The sequence below is a fragment of the Oryctolagus cuniculus genome, chromosome 4 (assembly GCF_964237555.1).
Source record: "Oryctolagus cuniculus chromosome 4, mOryCun1.1, whole genome shotgun sequence".
Classification (NCBI taxonomy): Eukaryota; Metazoa; Chordata; class Mammalia; order Lagomorpha; family Leporidae; genus Oryctolagus; species Oryctolagus cuniculus.
In genome coordinates, this window is record NC_091435.1 from 134484683 (window position 1) to 134509190 (window position 24508).

Here is a 24508-nt window from a genome sequence, read left to right on the forward strand (position 1 = left end):
TTCTGCAAAATCAAATTAAAGTGTAAGAGCCATTAAGTGTTTCACAGCATGAATTATCCAAAGATTGATTTAAATTTTTATATTTATTTTTGTTTGGGCAGACAGAGAGAGTGGGAGAAAAAGAGATTTTTCCATCTACTGATTTACTCTCCAAATGTGCATAACAGTCAGGGCAGACAGAAACCAGGAGCTGGGAATTCAATCTGGATCTCAATGTGGGTGGCAGGCGTCTAAGTATGTGAAAAATTACTTGGGCCGGCGCCGTGGCTCACTTGGTTAATCCTCTGCCTGTGGCACTGACATCCCATATGGGCACTAGGTTCTAATCCCAGTTGCTCCTCTCCCAGTCCAGCTCTCTGCTGTGGCCTGGGAGGGCAGTGGAGGATGCTCCATGTGCTTGGGCTCCTGCATCCACATGGGAGACCAGGAAGAAGCACCTGCTCCTGGCTTCAGATCAGCACAGCACCAGCCTTAGCGGCCATTTGGGGAGTGAACCAACAGAAGGAAGACCTTTCTCTCTGTCTCTCTCTCTCACTGTCTATAACTCTACCTGTCAAATAAATAAAAAAAAACACTACTTGCTTTCTCTCAAGGGGCATTAATAGGAAGCTGGAATTGAGTAGAGCATGTTCTCCAACTCAGACATTCTGAGATGGCACATGAGCATATCAGTTGTGTCCATACTGTTCTGCCAAAGGCCCTACTTTCAGATCGATTTGATTTATATTATCATGTGTTTTTAGGAGACATTATAAAATACAGTATGATGTTAATTGAGACTCTTGTTTTCATGTAACAGAAATGAAATAGACTTAGGAACAGTAAAATTTACTGACCATACAACTTGAAAGTCCAATAATATGCTGACAGATAAGGTTAGGTTCATTGTTTAAATAAATAAAGTTTTACAAATATTTACCTCTTATACTTCCTCTATCTCTTGGCAGTGTTTTCCTCTGAATAGTTTTCAATCTCATGAAAACTCCCTATTTGTATTGTCTGGTATTTCCTGACTTTCATTGTCCTTAATGAGGAAAATATCTTTGCAGAAAATCTCCCAGTAAAGTACAAAGGAAAAGATAAGTACATAATAGAAATATTTATGGAAAAATGGCAGGGCCAAGTCATTACTTATCAATAGTCACCTTGAATGCAAATGGACTCAATTCTCCAGTTAAAACATACAGACTGACTGAATGGATTGAAAAAAAGATGCATCTATTTGCTGCCTATAAGAAACACTTCTCACCAACAAAGATACACACAGTTTGAATGTGAAAGGGTGGAAAAGATATTCCATGATAACAGAAACCAACAAAAAAAGCCAAAACAACAACAACAACAACAAAAACTGGTGTAGCCATCCTAGTATAGGACAAAATAAACTTTAACACAAAAACTGTTAAAAGAGACAAAGAAGAACACTATGTAATGATTAAGGGATCAATTCAACAGGAAGATGTGTCTTTAATAAATGTATATGTACCCAATTATAGGGCTCCTGGCTATTTAAAAGAAATATTAATGAATCTAAAGGGAGACATAGGCTCCAATATGATAGTATTGGAGGACTTCAGTATCCCACTTTGAGCAATGGACAGATCAACCAGACAGAAGATCAGCAAGAAAACAGCAGAGTTAATTGACACTATGAAACAAATGGACCTAACAGATATTTAAAGAACATTTCATCCTACAGATGCAGAATACACATTCTTCTCACCAGTGCATGGAACTTTCTCTAGGGTTGACCACATGCTAGGCCATAAAGCAAGTCTCAGCAAATTCATTAAAATCAAAATCATACCATGCATGTTCTCTGATCACAATGGAATGAAGTTGGAAACCAACAACTAAATAATCCCTAGAGCATATGCAAACACATGGAGACTGAACAACATGCTCCTGAATGAGAGGTGGGTCATAGAAGGAATCAAAAGAAATCAAAATATTTCTGGAACTGAATGAAGATGACAGTACAATATATCAAAACTTATGGGATACAGCAAAAGCTGTGCTAAGAGGAAAGTTTACAGCAATTGGTGCCTACATCAAGAAATTGGAAAGGCACCATAAAATTGAGCTATTAATACAACTCAAGGACCGAGAAAAATAAGAGCAAACCAAACCCAAAATTAATAGGAGAAAAGAAATAATTAAAGTTAGAAAAAAAATCAACAAATTGAAATCAAAACCAATACAAAAGATCAGTAAAAAGAAGAGTTGGTTTTTTGAAAACATAAACAAAATTGACACACCATTGGCCCAACCAACCAAAAAAAAAAAAAAAAAAAAAAAAGAGAGAAAGAGAGAGAAGACCTAAATCAATACAATTAGTGATAAAAAAAAAAACAACAAAATATAACAATAGATACCACAGAAATAAAAAGAACACCAGAAATTGCTACAAAGAACTTTACGCCAACAAACCCAGAAACCAAAAAGAAATGGATAGATTCCTGGACAAATACAACCTCCCTAAACTGAGCAATGGAGACAGAAAATCTAAACAGACCAACAACCAAGATGGAAATTGAATCAGTAATAAAGACCCTCCCAATAAAGAAAAGCCCAGGACCTGATGGCTTTACTGATGAATTCTACCTACATACCATTAGCTCTAATTCTTAAGCTACTCAAACAATTAAAAGGGAGGGAATCATCCCAAACTCCCTCTATGAAGCCAACATCACCTTAATTCCTAAACCTGAAAAAGATACAACAGAGAAAGACTGTAGACCAATTTTTATGATGAACATAGATTTAAAAATCTGCAAAGCAAATAACCACCCGTATGAATCTAACAACACATCAGAAAGATCATTCATGAGGACCAACTAGGATTCATCCTTGGTGTGAAGGGATGGTTCACTGTTTGCAAATCAATCAATGTGGTACATCATATTAACAAACTGAAGAATTAAAATCATATTATTATCTCAATAAATGTAGAGGAAGCACTAGATAAAATACAATACTCTTTCATGATGAAAACCTTAAGCAAATTGGGTATAGAAGGAACATTCCACAACACAATCTAGGTAATTTATGACAAACCCATGGCCAGAACCCTGTTGAATGGGGAAAAGTTGGAAGCATTTTCACTAAGATCCAGAACCAGAGAAGGATGTTCACTCTCACCATTGCTTTTTAATGTAGTCTGGAAGTTTTTGCCAGAATCATTAGGCAAGAAAAAAAGAAATCAAAGGGATACAAATTAGAAAAGAGGAAGTCAAGCTATCCCTATTTGCAGATGACATAATTCTTTATATAAGGTAATCATAAGACTACACTAAGAGACTATTGGAACTCATAGAAGAGTTTGGCAAAGTCATAGAATATTAGATTACCGCAAAAAAAAAAATCAATAACCTTTGTATACACAAACAATGCCACAGCTGAGAAAGAAATTCTAAGATCAATCCCATTCACTATAGCTACAAAAAGAATTAAATACCTTGGAATAAATTTAACCAAGGACATCAAAGATCTCTACGATAAGAATTACAAAACCTTAAAGAAAGAAACAAAGGATGACACAAAAAAGTGGAAAAATCTTGCATGTCCTGTATTGAAAGAATCAATATCATCGAAATGTCCATATTACAGAAAATGATTTACAGATTCAATGGAATACTAATCAAAATATCAAGAATATGCTTCTCAGATATGGAAAAAACAATGCTGAAATTCATATGGAAGCACAGGAGACCCCTAATAACTAAAGCAATCTTATACAACAAATCAAAGATGGAGGCATATCACTATCTGATTTCAAGATGTACTATCAGACAGTTATAATCAAAACAGCCTGGCACTGCTACAAAAACAGATGGATAGGCCAATGAAACAGAATAGAAACCTCAGAGGGGCTGGCTCTGTGGCATAGCAGCTGAGTCGCCACCTGCGGTCTGGTGTCCAATGTGGGCACTGGTTCGAGTTCCGGCTGCTCCACTTCTAATCCAGCTCTCTGCTATGGCCTGGGAAGGCAGTGGAGGATGGCTCAAGTCCTTGGGCTCCTGCACCCATGTGGGAGACCCGGAGGAAGCTCCTGGCTCCTGGCTTCGGATCAGCACAGCTCCAGGCGTAGTGGCCAATTGGGGAGTGAACCAGTGGATGGAAGACATCTCTCTCTCTCTCTCTCTCTCTCTCTCTCAATCCTTCTCTCTCTATGTAGCTTGACTTTCAAATAAATAAATAAATCTTAAAAAAAATCTAGAACTCAATTCTTGCATCTATAACCAACTTATCTTTGACAGAAGAGCTAAAATCAATCCCTGGAGTAAGGACATTCTCTTCAACAAATAATGCTGGGGAAACTGGATCTATGCATGAAGAAATATAAAGCAAGACTCATACCTTACACCTTACACAAAAATCCACTCAAAATGGATTCATGACCTAAGTATATGACCCAGTACCATCAAATTTTGCAAGGAAAACCCTGAAAAATGTTGGCATAGGCAAAGAGTTCTTGGAACAGACCCCAGAGGCACAGACAATCAAAGCCAAAATTGACAAATGGGATTACTTCAAGCTACAAGAGAAACACTCAGTAAAGTGAAGAGGCAACTGACAAATGGGAGAAATTATTTGCAAACTATGCAATTTATAAAGGATTATGCAAACTATGCAACTAATATCCAGAATATATAAAGAAACTCAAGAAACTTAACAACAACAAAACAAACAATGCAGTTAAGAAATGGGCAGAGGAATTAAACAGGCATTTTTCAAGAGAGGAAATCCAGATGACCAACAGACGCATAAAAAAATGCACAGGATCACTAGCCATCAGAGAAATGGAAATCAAAATCATAGTGAGGTTTCACTTCACCTGAGTTAGAGTGGCCCTCATAGACAAACAAACAAACAACAAATGCTGGTGAGGATGTGGGGAAAAATGTACCCTAATCCACTGTTGGTGGGAATGCAAACTGGTAAAACCACTGAGAAATAAAGTATGGAGATACCTAAAAAATATGAATATGGACCCACAATATGACTTGACCATTATACTTTGGGAATTTACCCAAGGGAAATGAAATCAACATATGGAAGTTTTACTTCCTCCATGTTCATTGCAACTCAATTCATAATAGCTAAGATATGGAATCAACCATATCTGTCAACTGAAGACTGGATAAAGATATGGAATCAACCATATCTGTCAACTGAAGACTGGATAAAGCAATTATGGGATATGTACACTATGAAACACTACACAATGGTAAAAAAAAAAAAAAAACAAACCCAAATCATGTTGTTCGCAACAAAATGGATGAAACTGAAAGAAATTATACTTAGTAAAATAAGCCAGTCCCCAAAGGAAAAATACCGTATGTTCACACTGATCCGTAGTAACTAATAGAGTACCTAGAATGTAATCTATAGAAGTGAAAATGATGCTTTGAGATGCATAACTTTGAACAGCCCTTGTCTTAACTGTTGAGGAACAGTTTTTTTCATACTATTTGCTGAACTCTTTACTTAGTATAGGATCAATATTATGTGTGTAAAGTTAGGTGAAAATAGATCTTAGTAAAAAGTAAGAACGGGAATAGGAGAGGGAGAGGGAAAAAGCATGGGAGTTTAGGTAAGAGGGTGGGTAGGGTCAGAAGAATCACTATGTTCCTAAACTCGTAGTTATGAAATGCATGAAATTTGTATCCCTGAAATAAAAGGATAAAAGGAACAAAAAAAGAAATATGAAATAAATATATTTACTCTGAATAAAAACAGTAATTTTCAATTATTCCATCAAGAATCCTAAACTTGAGGAGAAGCTCTTCTGGAATAGGATAGAAGAAACTTGAAGTAGTTATTAACTTAGCAGTTAAGGTGCCCGTATTTTATACCAGAATATTTGGGTTTGATTCCTAGTCCTGGCTCCTGATTCTAGTTTGCTGCTAATGCATGCCATGAGAGGCAACAGTAACGGATCAAGTGATTGGGTTCATGCCACCCCCAATGGGAGATCTGGATTGAGTTCCCGTCTCCACGCTTCAGCCTTGGCTCAGCCTTGGTTGTTGTAAGAAATTGGGGGAGGGAAACAGTGGATGGGGATTTCTGTCTACCAATCTCTGTGTCTCTTTCTGCTTCTCAGATAAAGCCTCTGAAAATCTTTTCCTCAATATCATTGGAAGACTTGTCAAAATGAAATTTTCAAAACTCTAGGATTTGACAAAGGGTTTAAAACAATTCAAGAAGCATTACTTTAAGGAAACAGTCTTAATCCATCTAAGAACAGTGATTTTTTTTGGCTTTCAAAAATTTTATGTATGGAATTGTGTGTTTACTTATTTGCATTTTACTTGAAAGTAGTGAGAAAGGAAGTGAGGAGAGACACAGATAGAAATCTTCCATTGTTGGTTTATTTCCCAAATACTTGCAACACTTGGGGCTGGGTCAGGCCAAAACCAGAAGCTTGGAACCCTACCCAGGTATCCCACCTGTGTTACAGTTACCCAAACACTTGAGCTCATGGGTTCCTAGGATGTGTATTAGCAGGAAGCTGGATCAGAAATAGAGCTATAACTTGAACCAGGCACTCCAAAATGGAGTATGATTATCCCAAGTTGTGTCTTTACTACCTAGCTGAACTCTTGCCCTCTGTTTAGCATTATAACTTGCTCTATTCCCAGCTCCCTCTCCCCTGCAGGTTGATAGGCTTGAAAATAATCGACCTTGCAATAACAGTAGCTTTGAAAGGCTGGAGTGTGTTGGAGTTCCTCTAAAACCTCACCTTCAGAGAATTGTCTCTATTTTATCTGGCATCTGCTTGGAGAAGATGCTCTAAAATACAGCATTGTTTTTTTTTACCAGGGCTTGCATTTACTTGACCTTACTCAGAGGTTCACTCTATGTAAATAACTCTCTCTCAGGTGGCAACTGTTTTTACATCACAACCAGTACCAGTTGAGGCTAACAAGAGGCTTAGTGAAACAAAGATTCACAAAACAAAAACAGCAAAAACAAGCAAATAGAAGCTCTTTCAGATCTGCTCTTGGGCCTAACTAGTAAGATTTTTTGTTTAAATTATTGTACTTTTTGACTTTGTAATTAGTGTTTTGTTTTTCTTTTTTTTTTTTAATTTTTTTTTTTTTTTTTGACAGGCAGAGTGGACAGTGAGAGAGAGACAGAGAGAAAGGTCTCCTTTGCCTTTGGCTCACCCTCCATTGGCCCCCGTGGCCGGCACACCGCGCTGTTCCGAAGTCAGGAGCCAGGTGCTTTTCCTGGTCTCCCATGGGGTGCAGGGCCCAAGCACTTGGGCCATCCTCCACTGCACTCCCTGGCCACAGCAGAGAGCTGGCCTGGAAGAGGGGCAACCGGGACAGAATTCGGCGCCCCGACCAGGACTAGAACCGGGTGTGCCGGCGCCGCAAGTCAGAGGATTAGCCTAGTGAGCCGAGGCACCGGCCTTAATTATTTTTTAACTTCTATTTAGTGAATATAAATTTCCAAAGTACAGCTTATGGATTACAATGGCTTCCCCCCCCTCCATAACTTCCCTCCCACCCACAACCTTACCCTTTCCCTCTTCCTCCCCTCTTCCATTCACATCAAGATTCATTTTCAATTCTCTTTATATACAGAATTTCAGCATATATTCCTTATACTTATTGCTGTGTCTTCTTTAATCCTTCAGATACGATGATAACCTTTATTTTTTCATATCTGTGATATTGGAGTTACAGACTTAACTATCAAGTCCAAATCTGGAAAGTTTCTATTGACTGCTCATGGCTCCCCCACATTTGGACAATATTTTCCTCTTCCTAAAGGAGCATAATGGAGCCTAATTTTTGGTTGAGTATTGCACATTCTAAATCATACAGTGTGGTAAATGGAAAGCAGCTCTTCCTCACTTAGAATTTGTTGTTGCTGCTGTTATTGCTACTTTTTGTTTAGTTTCTTTCCTGGACTACTTCTTTAAGGTTTGTATTCATTATCATGTACACTCATTGAAGTATGTTATCTTGGTGGTCTAACAATTAGGCACAGGTTCCTTAATTCTGTGAATCAGTAAGTATCCATGCCTTTACTAAAGGCTTTCTAGATATGTTGGGGCATGCTATCAACACCAGTACTTGCAAACTCTGTCCTAGGCTTTTACTTCCTTCTTGCACAGAACCTTGGTGTCCCCCTCTCTATCTCCCTCCCTCCCTGCTTCTCAAATAAATAAAAAAATTTAAAACATCACTGTGCTCAAGGAGCTCCTACTCTAGTAGTTGGAGACACAATAAAAAAAGACAACGGAGTTTAAATGCATCTTGTGCTTGAAGATGATAAGTACAAAGAGAAAAATAAATTGGAGGAAGTAGACAAGGCATGTTTAGAACAGGGGTACATCACTTAGAATTTTACACTGAATTGTCAAGAAAATTTTTCCTGAAAAGATGAACTTGAAGAGAAAGATCTGAAGGAAGTCATAGGGTGATTCACAAAGATCTCTGGGGAAGGACTTTCCTAGCTGATGGGAAAACAACTACAAAGGCCCTGAGATTTAATTGTGCCCCTTATATTAGAGGAATGGCAAGGAGGTCAATGTGACTGAAATAGTGAGCAAATGTCATTGTAGTAGGATGTAAGTTCACAGCCAATGGTGGCCATATTATCTAAGGTCTTAGATGTAAATATATCACTAACCCTTATTTTTCAATTACTCGATTTATTGTTAAGAGCCAGTACATTGACTTTCACACTATTTTTTTAAAATTTTTATTTATTTGATATTCAGAGAAACAGATGAATGAGACAAGAGTGAGACACAGAGAGCTCCCATTTTCTGATTTATTCTTCAAGTACCTGAAGCAATCAGGACTGGGATGGGAGCAAAGCTAGGAATTGGGAACTCATCCCAGGTTTCCCATGTGAGTGGCAAAAACCCAATCATTTGAGCTATCATTGCTGCCTCTCAAGGTCCACATTATCAGGAAGCTAGACTCAGGAGCTGGGAACTGAATCTAGCATATTACCTTAACCACTATATTAGCTTACCTTAACCAGCATATTAACTACTAGGCTAAATGCCTGACCCTACTCCATTTTCAAATGGTTCACGAGTCCCAAGGATTTAGTAAGCTCAGAGAATGCGGTTGCATGTTTCCTTCTATAGCAGTGGGAGATCCAGCTTTGTTAAGTTCACTTGTCTGTTTCTTCATGTTTCCACACTGCCCTGCTCTTCCAGTTCTCTTCTATGTTCTGAGAGATACTGTCCAGACGTTTCAGGTCTAGGTTACTGCCTAGCTGTAGCAGAGCTTGTGCTTGGGCTCTGAAGAGGTCATGCTCCTAGTCCACAGGCACATACTTTGCTACAGTATAGCAAATTTTATCACCTGTGCCAGTGTGGCTGGGTCTGGTAAAGTAACTTCTAATATCAGTCATAGGCTACACCCAGCTGGATCTCCTGTTGACGTAATTCCTTCATCCTATACGACTAGCACTGCCTCCTCTGGACTATGTGGATGCTTGGTGTGCATCTTAACAAAGGTACTTCCTCATTTTCTTACCCATTTTTTTTTTCTAGGAATCTCAGGAAACATCTAACTTGGAAACAAGGAAGGTCTATTACACTTAAATTCCTGGATGATAATTATATCTTTGAGTGACTTTTGAGAATCGGAGTGATTTATATCTAAATTTTTCTTGAATATGCTTGACGTGTGATTTTTTTAAACATTAAGTCAGTGAGAGATGAGTATTTTCATTATTTTCTTAGTGGACATATTATTTAAATATTAATTCATGCACTCCCTGCTTCTTTTCTTTGTTGGTCTTGCTGGAGGCTTTTCAATTTTCTTCATCATTTCAAAGAAACAGATTTTGGTTTTATTGTTAGTCTCTATTGTATGTTGTTTTCAATTTTATTGATGTCTGCTCTTATATTTATTATTTCCTTACTTCTGCTTGCTTTAGGTTTATTTTTGTTCTTTTTTCTTAACATGAAAAGCTTAGGTTATTGCTTTGAGACCTTTCTTCTTTCTAATATAAGCATTTAATGCTATAAATTTCCCTCTAAGGGCCTGCTTTAGTGGCATTTCATAAACTTTTATGTATTGTATTTTCATTATTATTCAGCTTAAAATATTTTCTAATTTTTTCACAGACTTCTCCTTTGATCTATGGATTATTCAGTGGTGTATTATTTGATTTCCAAGTGTTTTGAGCTTTTCCCTTTATCTTTTTGTTATTGATTTCTCGTGCAATTCGTTATGTTCAGAAAACATACTTTGTTTGATTTAAATTCTTCTCATTTCATTAAGATTTATTTTGCATTCCAGAATATGAACTACCCTGGAAAATAGTCCTTGTACTTTTGAAAGGAATGTTTATTCTGTTGTTGGCTTGAATGTTCTGTAAATATCATCTAGATTTCATTGGTTGATAGTGTTGTTTAGTTCTATATTCTTGATGATTTTATCAATTACTGAAAAGACTATGCAAGTCTTCAACCACAACTGTATGATTATCTATTTCTCCATTTAGTTCTGGCAGCTTTTCCTTCATGTATTCTGAAGCTGTGCTTTCACGTACATTAACTTTTTGGGCTCCTATATCTCCTTAATAAAGTAAATCTTTTGTCATTTTTTGATAACCATTTTTATCCTTGATAGTTTTCTTTGTTGCAAGGTGTATTCTATGTAATTTTTGTCTATTCATTCTGCTTTTCTTTTGATTTGAATATGCGTTGTGTGTGTGGTATATCTTTTACCTTCCTTATATTTTAAACATAGTTTTATCATTACAGCTGGAATAAATTTAATGTAAACAGCATATGGTTGGATCACTAAAACAATTACCCTACAATCTCCTTAGCATTTGCATGTACTTTGACCATATGCATCTAATGTACTTTCATGTAGTTGGAATTATGCTTATGACTTTATGTTTGATCACTTAGTTTTTATCCCTCTGTTTCTCTTTCCTTGATTCTTTTAGTGTTATTTGAGCATTTTCTAGTATTTCATTTAAATTTGTCTACTGCATTTTAGGCTATCATCTATCTATCTATCTATCTATCTATCATCTATTTATTGTTCATGGATATTAGAGGTTATAATATAGATGCCTAACTTTCCCCCATCTACATTCAATCTGAATTTTACTATTTGAAGTGAAATGTAGATACTATTACTAGAAAATCCTTTATCCTGTTTCCTCTAAATTGAAAATTTTTATGTATTGTATTACCAATGTAAATATAACTTACATAATATTATCATTTTTTTTTACTTTCTACTTTCAATCATATCTTAAAGAACTCAATAGAAGAATATGCTATTTACCCATGCATGCACATTTCTCTTCATTTTTAAAAAATCTTAATTAATTTATTTATTTTCAAGTCAGAGTCAAGTCAGAGAGGGAGAGAGAGAGAGAGATCTTCCATCCATTGTTAAACTCCATAGATGGCCACAAAAGCCAGGACTGGGCCAGGATGAAGCCAAGAGCCAGGAGCTTCATCCAGGATTCCCATGTTAGTTGCAGAGACCCAAGCACTTGAAACACCTTCTGCTGTTTTTCCCAGACTGTTAGCAGGGAGCTGGATAAGAACTGGAGCAGCTGGGACTTCAACCGGCGCCCACATGGCATGTTGGTGTCTCAGGCAGCGGCTTTACCTGTTGCACCACAACACCGGCCCCTCATACTTCAATTTTTATTGTTACAAGCTTCCTTCTGAAAATTTTTATTTAGCACTTTTAAGAAAAGATCTTATTTTATTTTATTAAAAGGCAGAGGAGCAGACAGAGAGGGAAAGACACGCACAAAAAGAGTGATCCTCCACCTGTGAGTTCACCTTCCAAATGGCTGCAATACATGGACTGGGTCAGGCTGAAGCCAGGAGCCCGGAATATCATCCAGCTCTCCTGCATGGTTGCAAGGACAAAAGCATTTTGGCCAACTTCTGCAGCTTTCCCAGGCACATTAGCAGGGAGTTGGATCTGAAGCAGAGCAGCCAAGATTCCAACCTGCACTCTGATAAGGTATCCCAAGTGGTAGCTTAACCTGCTGGGTTCCAATGCCAGTCCCTAGCAATGCTTTTAGAGTAGGACTAATAGCAAGATTCTCTTTGTTTTCCTTTATTTAACATTTGTTCCAGAAGGATATTTTTCACTATAGAATTATGAGTGACTATTTTTTCTTTCAGCACTTTAAATACATTGTTGTACTTCCTCCTGATCACCACCACTTGTCATGTGAATTAAGAAGCCATTCTAGTCATTATTCCCCTATCCTTATTATGTTATTTTTTTGATTGCTTTCAAGACAATTTTTTGTCTTAACATTTTTCAGAAATTTAATTATAATGTATATGGGCAAGTAGTTGGTTTTGAAGTTTATTCTGTTGAAGTATATGAAGAATCTTGAGTATGTAGTTTTATGTCTTGCAAATTTAGTTTTCAGCTATTATTTTTTAAATTGTTTTTCTACATTGTACTCTACCTTGTCTTATTCTGGGACATCTGTGACACAAATAATTTACTTTGGTAAGATCTGTCTCTGAAACCCAATTCCTTTCTTCTAATTCTTTCTGTTGGATGTTCAAATTTAATATTTTCTATTGATTCATTTTCAAATCTCAATGACTTTTTTCTGTGTTACATCTATATGCTGTTGCTCACAAAATGGACATTTTTATGTAAGTAATTGAACTTTTCAGTTATAAAATTTGTCTTTTTTTATTTGACAGGTAGAGTTATAGACAGTGAAAGAGAGAGAGACAGAGAGAAAGGTCTTCATCCACTGATTCATCCGCTGGTTCACTCCCCAAATGGCCACTGTGGCTGGTGCTGCACCGATCTGAAGCAAGGAGCCAGGTGCTTCCTCCCAGTCTCCCATGCTGGTGCAGGGACCCAAGCACTTGGGCCATCCTCCACTGCCCTCCCGGGCCACAGCAGAGAGCTGGACTGGAAAAGGAGCTACCGGGACTAGAACCTGGTGCCCATATGGGATGCCGGGCCGCAGGCGGAGGATTAACCAAGTGAGCCACGTCACTGGCCCTAAAATTTGTCTTTTTAAAGTTCTTTATAACACCTATTTCTTCACTGAGGTTTTTTGTCTATTTTCTTAATGAGTGTTCACTCTCAACTTTTTTTTTTAAAGATTTATTTATTTGAAAGTCAGAGTTAGGCACAGAGAGAATGAGAGGCAGAGAGAGAGAAAGGTTTTCCATTTGCTGGTTCACTCCCTAGTTGGCTGCAACAGCTGAAGCTATGCCCATCTGAAACCAGGAGCCGGGATCCTCTCCTGGATCTCCCACACAGGTGCAGAGGACCAAGGATGTGGGCCATCTTCTACTGCTTTCCCAGGCCATAGCAGAGAGCTGGATCGGAAGTGGAGCAGTCGGGATTTGAACTGGCGCCCATATGGGATGCTGGACTGTAGGCGGCAGCTTTACTGGCTTCACCATAGCGCCGGCTCTGACTCTCAACTCTTACAGTATGTTCATAGCAGCTTGTTTTTTTTTTTTAATTTTTCCAAAGAAACCTTTTATTTAAGGAATACAAACTTCATAAATTTATTTCATAAATACAACTTTATGAACATAGTGATTCTTCCCACCTATCTGTCCTTCTATCCACACTTCCACCTCTCTTCCTCCCCACCTCTTCTATTCTCAGTCTTAGTATTTTACTAAGATCTATTTTCAATTAACTTTATACATGGAAGATTAACTCTAATAATAATATAATAAGTAAAGAGTTCAACAAATTGTATAGGAAAAAAAAACTACTCCTCAACAGTTGAGACAAGGTCTGTTCAAAGTCATTGCATCTCGAAGTTAATTTCACTTCTTTTTTTAAATTTTTAAAACATTTTTGAGAAAATTAATTAACTTTAAAGAAGAACACAAGAATGATACATCTTTTGTGAGCGCTTAGAACTATAACTTATGAGACATAAGAATATCTTCCACTTAATACACTAAAATGAAGTAAATCTTTGAGAACAAATTTTACTAGTAACTCTCATAATACAACTCCTTAAGGGCAGAGGTCCTGCATGGGAAGTTGGTGCACAGTGACTCCTGTTGTTAATTTAACAATTAACACTCTTTTGTATGATGTCAATGATCACCTGAGGCTCTTGACATGAGCTACTTTGGCTGTGGAAGCCTTTTGAATCCACAAACTCCATTATTATTTAGACAAGGCCATAAGGAAAATGAAAGTGCTCTCCTTCCCTTACAGAAAAGTACATCCTTCTTTGAGGACCACTTCTTTCCACTGGGGTCTCTCCCACAGAGCTCCTTCATGTAGGACACTGTTTTGCCACAGTGTCTTGGGTTTCCATGCCTGAAATGCTCTCATGGGCTTTTCAGCCAGATCAGAATACCTTAAAGGCTGATTCTGAGGTCAAAGTATAGCAGCTTATTGCAAGTGCTTGTTAGGTTATCCCAATGTCCATCTCTTCTCTGCGTTGGTGCATTTTTATTGACTTATCAAGAAGATGTAAATACCCTGGTTCTTGATATGCCAAGTAATATTATTATTATATTCTGTACATTTTGAATATTGTGTTATTGGTCTTTTTTCAATCCTATATACAGTTTCCAATTTTGTTTTTCAGGTAACTGTGAAGGCTCATTTTAAGGCACAATTTCAGTCTCAGCTTTGTGAATTGTGGATTTACTATTTAAGTTCTTTTTTTTTTTTTAAGATTTTATGGTATTATTTGTATTTATCTTTTATGTGTGTCCCTTATTTTGCCACCTCAGACCTGGACAATGATCTTTATGAAAAGTACTCAAAGACTTTGGTGTGCCAAACAACATCAGATTCAGATATGTACAGATCAAGGGTAAGCCTAGTTCATAAGGGCTTTCATGGATCTCTTTCATGTTGGTACCACAACTCCTGGTACCTTCTAGTTCTTTGAGATTTCCCTATTTTTCTCATTAGGAAATTAATACTTCAATCTGCTCTGCTGTGCCCTTTCCATGACTGTGCCCATGGCATGGATGACAAGGAAGAAAACACAAGTACAAAAAGGAAGTTGACTGCATGCATATTCTTTTTTTAACAGAGAAAGTATTTTCCATTTGAGTTTTAGGCTACTGCAAATCTTCCTTTGTATCACTGCCGCTATCACGGAATGAACCAAAGCCTTCACTGTCTAGGCATTCAACAAAATGCTGCTACAGGGAGGTACTTGGCTCCCCACCCAGGAGATTGCAGCTTGAGACATTGCCCCATGCCAGGGGAGAGTAACTCCTCGCCCCATGCCAACAGGAAGTAGCTCTAACGACAGATCTACTCCTCCTGGACTTTTGGGGCTGATGTAATCCCATACAACATTTGCTTCATAAAAAACAAAGAGGGGGGGATGTTAGTAAAATGGCACAGTCTTATCTGTGGCGCTATCTACACCCCAGACATCATCCTCGGCTCTAGCTCCCACTGTCATTGCTAAAAGGTAGGTGACCAAATGGCCCAAGCACTGGTGTCAGCTCCATCCCCACTCTAATGGGATTTGCTGCTCCTATAACTCTGCCCCCTGCAAAGGTGTAATAGGACCTGCTTCCTGCACATGTGCTTTCTGTCTCTTGATTTTTCTCTCTCTCTCTCTGGACCCCTCTTTCTCTCTTCTTTCCCCTTCCCTCCAGCCTGTCAAATTTCCCCATCAATAAACCCTTGCTCTTAAAACAAACAATCAAACAAAACCTATGGGAATAACTGTACTAAAATAAACAAGCATCATTTTAAAACTTTTTTTAATACAGTATTTTCCCAACAAAAAATGCAGCTATTGCCTCTCACTGACTGATTCCACTCACTCATTTGGAAGATACTTTTTTTTTTGTCTTTATTTTGGTTACAGACTCTAATGATTTAACAACATATGTTTAATGCAAACAAAAGAAACTTCTAATGCGTTAATCTATGTACTGTGTTTCCAATTGCTAAAATGCTTTAAATCATAAAAATACAACTACAGCCACTTTGATAATTAACTATGGAATGACTAACTGCTGTTATAAAATCTAGGTCTCCGATATTTTTTATATTGGACTATCCATTCTGAATTTAAAATAAAATTGTGTTTGAAGCTGTAAGAATATCATATGTTTTCATGTAAATATGTCTTGGTGTTAGTTTTAGTGCATTAAGACTTTTCTTTTAGAGATTATTTATTTGAAATACAGAGCTACAGAGAGGAAGAGGCAGAACGAGAGAGAGAGAGAGAGAGAGAGAGAGAGAGAGAACCTTTCATCTGCTGGTTCACTCCCTAAATGGTTGCAATGGCCAGAGCTGTATCTATCTGAAGCCAGGAGCCAGGAGCTTCCTCTGAGTCTCCCAAATGGGTGCAGGGGCCCAAGGACTTGGGCCGTATTCTACTGCTTTCCCAGGCCACAACAGAGAGCTGGATCAGAAGTAGAGTAGCCAGGACTCAAATCGGTGCCCACATGGGATGCCAGCAATGGAGGTTGTGGCTTAATGGAGGTGCTGTCACAGTGCCAGCCCCTGACTAAGACTTTTAGTTAGGAAAACAAAATGACTTTTTATCTTAAAGTTTTAAATGCATTTATTGTATCAAGTAGTGAGTGACTGAAATAATGATATGCTTAAAATTACTATGGAAGTTCATTTTCTTTTTAAATAACAAAGTGTCTAAGAAATTATAGAGAAGAATGAATCAAGCAAGGGTCCTTTTCAACTCTTTCTTGAGCTGTCCCTCCCCATGACTCACCTTCCACTTCCCACCAGTGTATGTTCTTATGTGATCTTGGCAGTTCCTGAGCACCAACAGCAGAGTGCTCTGTGCAGACCGTGCTGAGAGGCACACCAACAGGATTCTATGACTTGCTCTTGGAAATCTTGTGGAAAGTTGAAAGCACTTCCAGTACATTTATTCTCATTTATAGGCTGTCTGTAATGAAAAAATACTATAACATATATATTGCTGTAGTATATTTTATAATTTCAATAAAGAAACTTTCCAATAATATTAAAACATGACATTATTTTCTTTTTTCTTTTAGAAAACGATCCATACTTTCATTATCATAGAAGGGTATCCTGATAAATGAAAGAGTGATGAAAGGAATTTTTATTTGTTTTATATATTTTAATCAACAAATAATAACTATATAATTTATATTTATAGGGCACAGTGTGAGGATTTAGTGTATGTTTACAAGATATTCAAATGTCACAATTGACTTAAAAAATTGGTGATGCATTTTCTATGGACAAAATAAAATAAATAAAATTTAAAAACTTACTGGGAGATATAACTGCATCATAGAGAGTAGACGTTTATCAGACACAATAAAAATGCAATGTAAGCGATGATTAATTGGTGTGGAAAATTCCAATTCCTATGTTTTGTTTGTTTTTATGGCAAACTCCAGTTATACAAATGAAGTTAAGGAATGGAGTAGGGACTTCTGTTATTATAAACAATGCCAGCAATTAGCAAGAGCTGCTGTTTCTCAGTTGACACAACTGAGGTCCTGAAAAGTAGTTAGAGGCAGGACCAGCTTCTTTTTCAGAGCTGTTTTTCTAGTACCTGTCTTCCTCCTGGGAATGTTTCCAAAGACTCGAAACCCTGTGGGTGAGACAGGTTGCTGTCCACATAGATAGAAACCAAGCCAAGTGTAAGACACTAGGGACTAGTGAGTATTTGGGAAATTTGAGAGTACTTGCTCCTTTTCAAAGTATCAAGGGGGCCTGAGCTGTGGTGTAAAGGGTAAAGCCACTGCCTGCAGTGCCAGCATTCTATACGGGCACCAGTTCGAGATCCAGCTGCTCCATTTCCAATCCAGCTCTCTGTGATGGCCTTGGGAAAGCAGTAGAAGATGGCCCAAGTCCTTGGGTCCCTGCACCTGTGTGGGAGATCCAGGAGAGGATCCCGGCTCCTGGTAACAGCTTCAGCTGTTGCAGCCAATTAGGGAGTGAACCAGCGGATGGAAGATCTCTCTTTCTCTCTTTCTGCCTCTCCTTCTCTCTCTGTGTAACTCTGACTTTCAAATAAATAAAGAAATCTTTTTTTAAAAAAGGAAAGTATTAAGATTCAAATATAGAAAGCATTATGCTTATCAACTAAAATATGCTCACAGGACATCTGGTTGCTTTTCTGACATAGTAAAGGTATTTTGTAGATATTTAGATTTATATAGCATCTAAAATGGTTTCATATACCTTTCTTTAGGAATAGCATCTGAGTGAGAGGTTAGAATTTTATGTTCTGGAATGAATTTTAAACAAAAGGTTGTATGGAATATTTTGAATAATAGAGAGTATACCTAGCATTGCTAGGATTTTTTTTTTTTTAATTGATAGCATTGCAGGCATTTTAGGGAGTCTGTTTAATCCATCCAGTCAATCAGAAGTCTCAAGGGTCGATCATTGCTGTAGGGCTGAGTTGTTCCTGGCCAAGCTGTAAAGCTTCATGCTTTTAATGCTAGGGAATAATGAAGCTTTGATGGTGAGGACCTGCCTACACAAAGTAAACTATGGCTCTGAATGTGCTGTGCTAACCATGCTTATAAATTGAATTTTCTATTCAATTACAAATACCTTCAAAGTCTAGAATACAGCACTAAAAACTAACCCTTAATATATTTAATTGACATGTCAAAACTTTAGAATTTGCTTAAATGTTTCCATTATGAGTCATTCTTTTATTATTATATTTAACCTTTGAGATGATGCAGAATCAAAACTGTTGCTCACCAGGGCTTTCATTCCAGAATAAGCAAAACACAGGGAGAGAGGCAGAATATTTGTTCCGTGAATTTGTTGAAAAAAGCATCAATTGAGTATTTGTGTCTATACAAGATCTTGGAGATGCAAAGCAATATGCCAAAGTCCATTCAGGAGTTTACTCCTGGGAGAAGGCAAGGGTTCACAGAGAAAAAGAGCATTTGAAGTTGGCGAACAAAATGTGTCACATATGTGCCTCAGTGTTGTGGGTATTAATGAATTGAAAAAAGACTTTGGGAGCTAGTATTGTGGTTCTGCAGACTAAGCTGCTTCCCACATCACAGGATCTCATCTGAACACCGATTTGAGTCCTGGCTGCTCTACTTCTGATCCAGCACCCTGCTAATGTATCTAGGAAAGTGCCTGGACACTGTTACCCACTTGTGAGACCTGGATGTAGCTCCTGGCTCCTGGCTTTCGCTTGGCCCAATCCCAACCATTGTGGCCACTTGGAGAATGAACCAGCAGATGGAAAATCTCTCTCTCTTTCTCCCCTTGCCCCAAGTGTGTGTGTGTGTGTGTGTATATGTGTGTGTGTGTGCATATATATATATATATATATATCCCACTTTCTCTGTACTGCTGTCTTTCAAAGAAATAAATACATAAATCTTTTTTAAAAAGCAATGTTTAAAAAAATCAATATTGTGAACCACTAAAGGCATTGTGTAAGAAAGATAGGCATTTTTTTGGGACAGGGTTGGAGTGTTGCTTAAAATATGCCTGAGAACTATTTTATGTGAAATAAATTTCTAAGTAAATACAATGGCCATTTTCATTCTGTCGATTCAGAAAGCTCGTGAGGCTCCAGAGAGATGAAAAGATTTGCCCTGGAGTTCCTGGGTCCAAGTCCAGTATCTTCTCCATGAAAATTCACCAGTGACTTTGGGCTGCAAATGTAGTATGCTTTGTTTTAATTGCTTTCTCTTCTCTCTGTTGATGAGGGAGATATTTCCACCATGGTTATTATGAAGGCAGAACATGCTCAACACTGGACAGGTGTAACTGACAACAGTTTGTGAGTCATGTACTCGCAGCCTGCAGGAGAACTTCAGATACTGTGCATGCCCACTGCGGGCTGTATTTAGGAACAACGTGAACAAGCAGGTGCAGTGGAGGCAGGCTTTGTGGTGGTAAGAGGCTGGGGTGTTCCTTGGTTCCTGTGGGAGGGTGTGATTGGTTAGTTTTAATAATTCTGCATGGCTGGCAGGTTAAAAGAGGAACTGCATTGTGATCCTTTTAATAAGGGTGGCTTGCCTAGGGGACTGTACATTTAGGAGCAGACTATAGAGAGGAACTTAAGGTTAGGCCATTAGACTCTGCTGAATTCAGGTGTCAAGGCAGCACATCATACCGCTCTGATTCTAGGGCATATTAATTATCTTTCTTTTTCATGTTCATCAAAATGAAGTTTGTATTTTGTGAACATTGGAACTCCTGACTGTTACTGTGTTACTTTCCTTTTATGTCTACAATAGTTCTCATCCTATTTTCATAATTTTATTGCGTATTTTTAGATGCTGTTCTTATTGACATTCTTCCCACATAAGATTGGCTTTAAAAGTGAAAGGAGCTTTTTTTTAAAAAAAAAAGATTTATTTATTTATTTGAAAGGCAGAGTTACAGAGAGGCAGAGTGAGAAAGGGGGGGAGGGTCTTTCATCCGCTGGTTCACTCCCCAAATGGCTGCAATGTCAGGAGCTAGGACGATCTGAAGCCAGAAGCCTGGAGCTTCCTCCAGGTCCCTCATGCAAGTATAGGGGCCCGACGACTTGGACCATTCTCTACTGCTTTTCTAGGCCATCACCAGAGAGCTGGATGGGAAGTGGAGCAGCTGAGATTTGACCTGGTGCCCATATGGGATGCTGGCACTGCAGGTGGTGGCTTTACCCACTCTGCCACAGAACCAGCCCCAACAGAACTTTTTACTCATCTTCTTTATTGTCATGTTTTCAGGGCCCAGTATAGTTTCTGGCACACAATAGATACTCAGTGAATTTTATCAAATAGAAAAACTAAATATAGATATAAATTATAGATCTGAAGATATTTTATTTGGTTTTTCTCATTGAGGTCAATACACCAAGCATGGAGCAAGCAACTTCTGGAGCAGCTTTTGTTCTTGGAATTCATTTTCTACCATTAAATAACTTAGAGTTTCAAGTGGGAGAGAGGTTAGTGAAAATACAATGCTAGTGCTTGATTACAACAAGTTTGACAAGAAAATGAACACAGGGGTTTGCAGTCTTATGGGTAAGGCCGAACCTGAATAATCAAATGAAACAATCAACTCTTTTCCAATCTGGATAAAGGAAATGCCCAACTTCTCTCAGCTACTTATTACTGCTTTCTGTCCTTAAAGACATGGGATCTAGGATGAGCTTTCTGTCCTTAAAGACATGGGATGTAGGATGAGGGATCAATTGTACTTTTTTTGTGATTTTTAAAATTTTATGTGATTTTTGTCCACATAATAAATGAAGTAGGAAATGAAAAAAAAAATGGAATCAAAGCATTTAAAATAAGGAATGAGCTGTGTGCGTAGCATGTCTGTTTGGTCCGTAATTCATTTATAGCCGTTAAACTTCGTTGCATCCATTTCCTGGTCAGTCAGATGGGTCCTATGGGATAGATGCCTTGCTAAGTGCCTCCCTCCCATCCCAGAGCGTTGGAAATATTTTCCCATCTGTCTCTGTGCAATTTCCAGCGGTCTGTGTTTACAAATAGAGTGTGGCATCTGAGATCCTGTTCAGTATAATTCCGATTCCTTTATGGCTTCTTTTATACCCTTCAGCAATACAGACTAGTACACAACACCACTGAAAGGTGGGTTTATGTACTCATATGTATCCCTGGTTTCTCTTGTTTGAAATTTTAAGCAGGAAATTTATAGGGTTTAAGTCAAAGTGCTCTGTAGGGAGTCTTAACAGTCTTCATAGTGTGATAGAAACATATTGAAGCTGTGTTCCTTCTGTTTGAAGGTGATCTTGGGATTTTACTGTTTTGTAAATTAAAGAACGGGATTGATATAATAAATTTATCCTAGAATTCAATAAAGGTAAGACTGATTGCTACTAAAGCAGATCTTTCATAAGAGAGGGTTTTATGTTGACCTGAAATATAAGCTTTAAATTTTTTCTTGCCACTTAAGAATGCATTGGCTAGGTTGACATCGGCTTCATAAACATTTATTTGAGGAGAAAATTTATATTCATAAATGGATATGGATCCATATGTTTTATAACCTTCAGGTTTGGCATTTAAGAATATCTCACATATTTATCACCTTTTAAGACATCCAGAGATGTAAGGAATAGGAAGATTGGATTATTTTCCTGTGGTTGGGATTGGAATCTATTCTCTTTTTGATTGAGGTTTTGTTGTCATTGCCCCTAGGAAAGAAGCAAGTTGTGTAAGAAACCCAGAGAGAGGCTGTAGGTGGGGGTACACTTTGAAGCCACAAAATTGATCTGCTGCTTTTCAAAGAGAGATATACTCAGGATTTTTTTTCTTTTGTCCTTTTTCTCCACATATCGCACATCAAAATTAAAATGAGATTTTGTTTCTTGCAATGTGTGCTTCTCTTTTCCTCTCTGATCCTCATGAACTATGTCTCTCTTTTTTATTCTTGTTTCCTCTTTTTCTTAATTTTTTACCATGTAATCTAGTGATTGCTCTGGATGAGGATTTTGAGATTATTAAACAATGCTTATTGAAATTTAAGTTAATTGTTTCTGTCTTTTACACCTGAAAGAACTATCAACACTCTAATTTCTCTACAGATGGCGATTTCTGTCAAAACTCCTTGCAGTTGAATTATTTCTACCATTAGTTTGTTTTATATAAATTCTTCTTTTAAAACCAGAATAAATGGTGGCTCTTTCCTTCAGGGTTAATTTCAGGGCTTCTAAGAGATTGGTCTGCACATTATTCTTTCATGCCCTCTAATGGCAGCCTGAGGAAACTCCTACCGAAAATAATTGTACAATATCAAGTATACTAAAATAAACAAAAAATCACTCAAAGATTTTAATATAAATAACTTTCACATGCCAGGTATTCTTGCTGTGGGAAAAAGACCACATGTTCATCTACTGGATGAGTATCCTGGAGAGCATACTGATCTTTGGTTGGTTTGCCATGATTTTTAAGGAAACTGATTATTTAAAAAAATATATATTTCTAGTCATTTAAAAAATTTTTATGTGACACTGTTAGGATGATAGATATTTTATGTATTATATATATTTTATATATTTTAAGGGATAGATATTATCTGCTATGGGGTAGTAAATTTGTGTAATCACACAGAGACAGACCACCGTTACAAGTCAGCCTTATGCTTTTTAGTAGGTATGAAGGGAAATGAGGAATGGGAAGATTCAAGATTATTTCTTTTGAGAATTTCTGGGACTTTTTCAATGGTGTAACAGACTAACTCAAGTTTCAGCCCCCTATGTGTAGAGAACATCTAGTGAGGTTCACCTCATCTCATCCATCAGGGGCTCTCACAGAAGATTCGCTTTAATAGTTAAAAAGCCTTGAGAAGAAATTTCACCACATTTAAAAACATGTACTCATATCAGCTGGTTTCAGCTATTAATTATAAGCATATGGCTTTTTAAAAAATTGATTTCTCTCTTTGCTCCTCATTTTTGTTGTTTTCTTTGTCGTTTTTTCTCCCACTGTAGTCCCCTTCAGTGCGATGCTGCTGTTCTTGGTGATGGCAGGAAACACAATGGCGGTATCCACCTACCAGCTGGATGAGACCGTTTTCCTCTCTGCATGTCTGTATGAAGCTTTGTTGATCGCCCCAGAAGAATTATACTGTCTCTTAAAAATGATGTTGAAAGATTTTCTTGCCTATAGTATTAACCTGGAATAACAGTCATAAACATTAATATTATGTCATAAACATAGTATAGATAATAGATAATACTAATATTAATAGCATTAACATTATGTCATAAAAAGAGACTTATAAATATGTTTGTCTTATTAAAAAGTAAAAGATTGGTGAATATGATGATACTATATCAAATATTTGATATTCTTTAGAATTCAAATAGATAAAAAGTAAGTTGAGAGCACAAGTATTTTTTGAGCTAAGGTCAGCAAATACAAATGATTGGTTATTGAGCACCCACAATGTGCCATATTCTTTTTTTTAGATTTTATTTATTTATTTAAAAAGCAGAGTTACAGAGAGGCAGAGAGAGAGAGAGAGAGAGAGAGTTTTCCATCCGCTAGTTCACTCCCCAGATGGCTGCAATGGCCGGAGCTGAGCCAATCTGAAGTCAGGAGCCAGGAGCTTCTCCTGGGTCTCCCACATGGGTGCAGGGGCCCAAGCACTTGGGCCATCTTCCACTGCTTTCCCAGGCCACAGCAGAGAGCTGGATCGGAAGTAGAGCAGCTGGGACTTGAACCGGTGCCTATATGGGATGCAATCACTGCAGGAGGCAGCTTTACCCAATACACCACAGCGCTGGCCCCCAATGTGCCATATTCTAAACAGCTCACCTTTAGTCTTTCCTCAACTCTGCAAAATGAGATAGTTTTTCAAATATCTCATAAGAACACTAAAGTTCCAAGAGTTGGAGTGAGTTGTCCAGGCTCATAGTGTTGTGAGGTGTTAGAACTGGGATCATCTGACCTCACTGTGACCTTAGTTCAGAGGTTGTGGGACAGACTGGAATAAAAGTTTGAGTTTGATTCTCTGCTTTCTCCCTATTGGCTATATGATGGACCATCCACTTTAATTTAATTTGTATTTGTATTTGAGATGATAGACAATTT

At 37.6% G+C, this 24508-nt stretch overlaps 1 long non-coding RNA gene across 1 annotated transcript in view; it reads left to right on the forward strand.

Moving 5' to 3' along the window:
* Window positions 1-23540, forward strand: part of LOC127482870 (uncharacterized) — a 264349-nt gene extending 240809 nt beyond the window's left edge. Inside the window, exon 3 of the long non-coding RNA XR_011388174.1 lies at window positions 23404-23540. This is a non-coding gene — a long non-coding RNA (uncharacterized lncRNA). The remainder of the gene's footprint in view (window positions 1-23403) is intronic.
* Window positions 23541-24508: the final 968 nt, after the last annotated feature.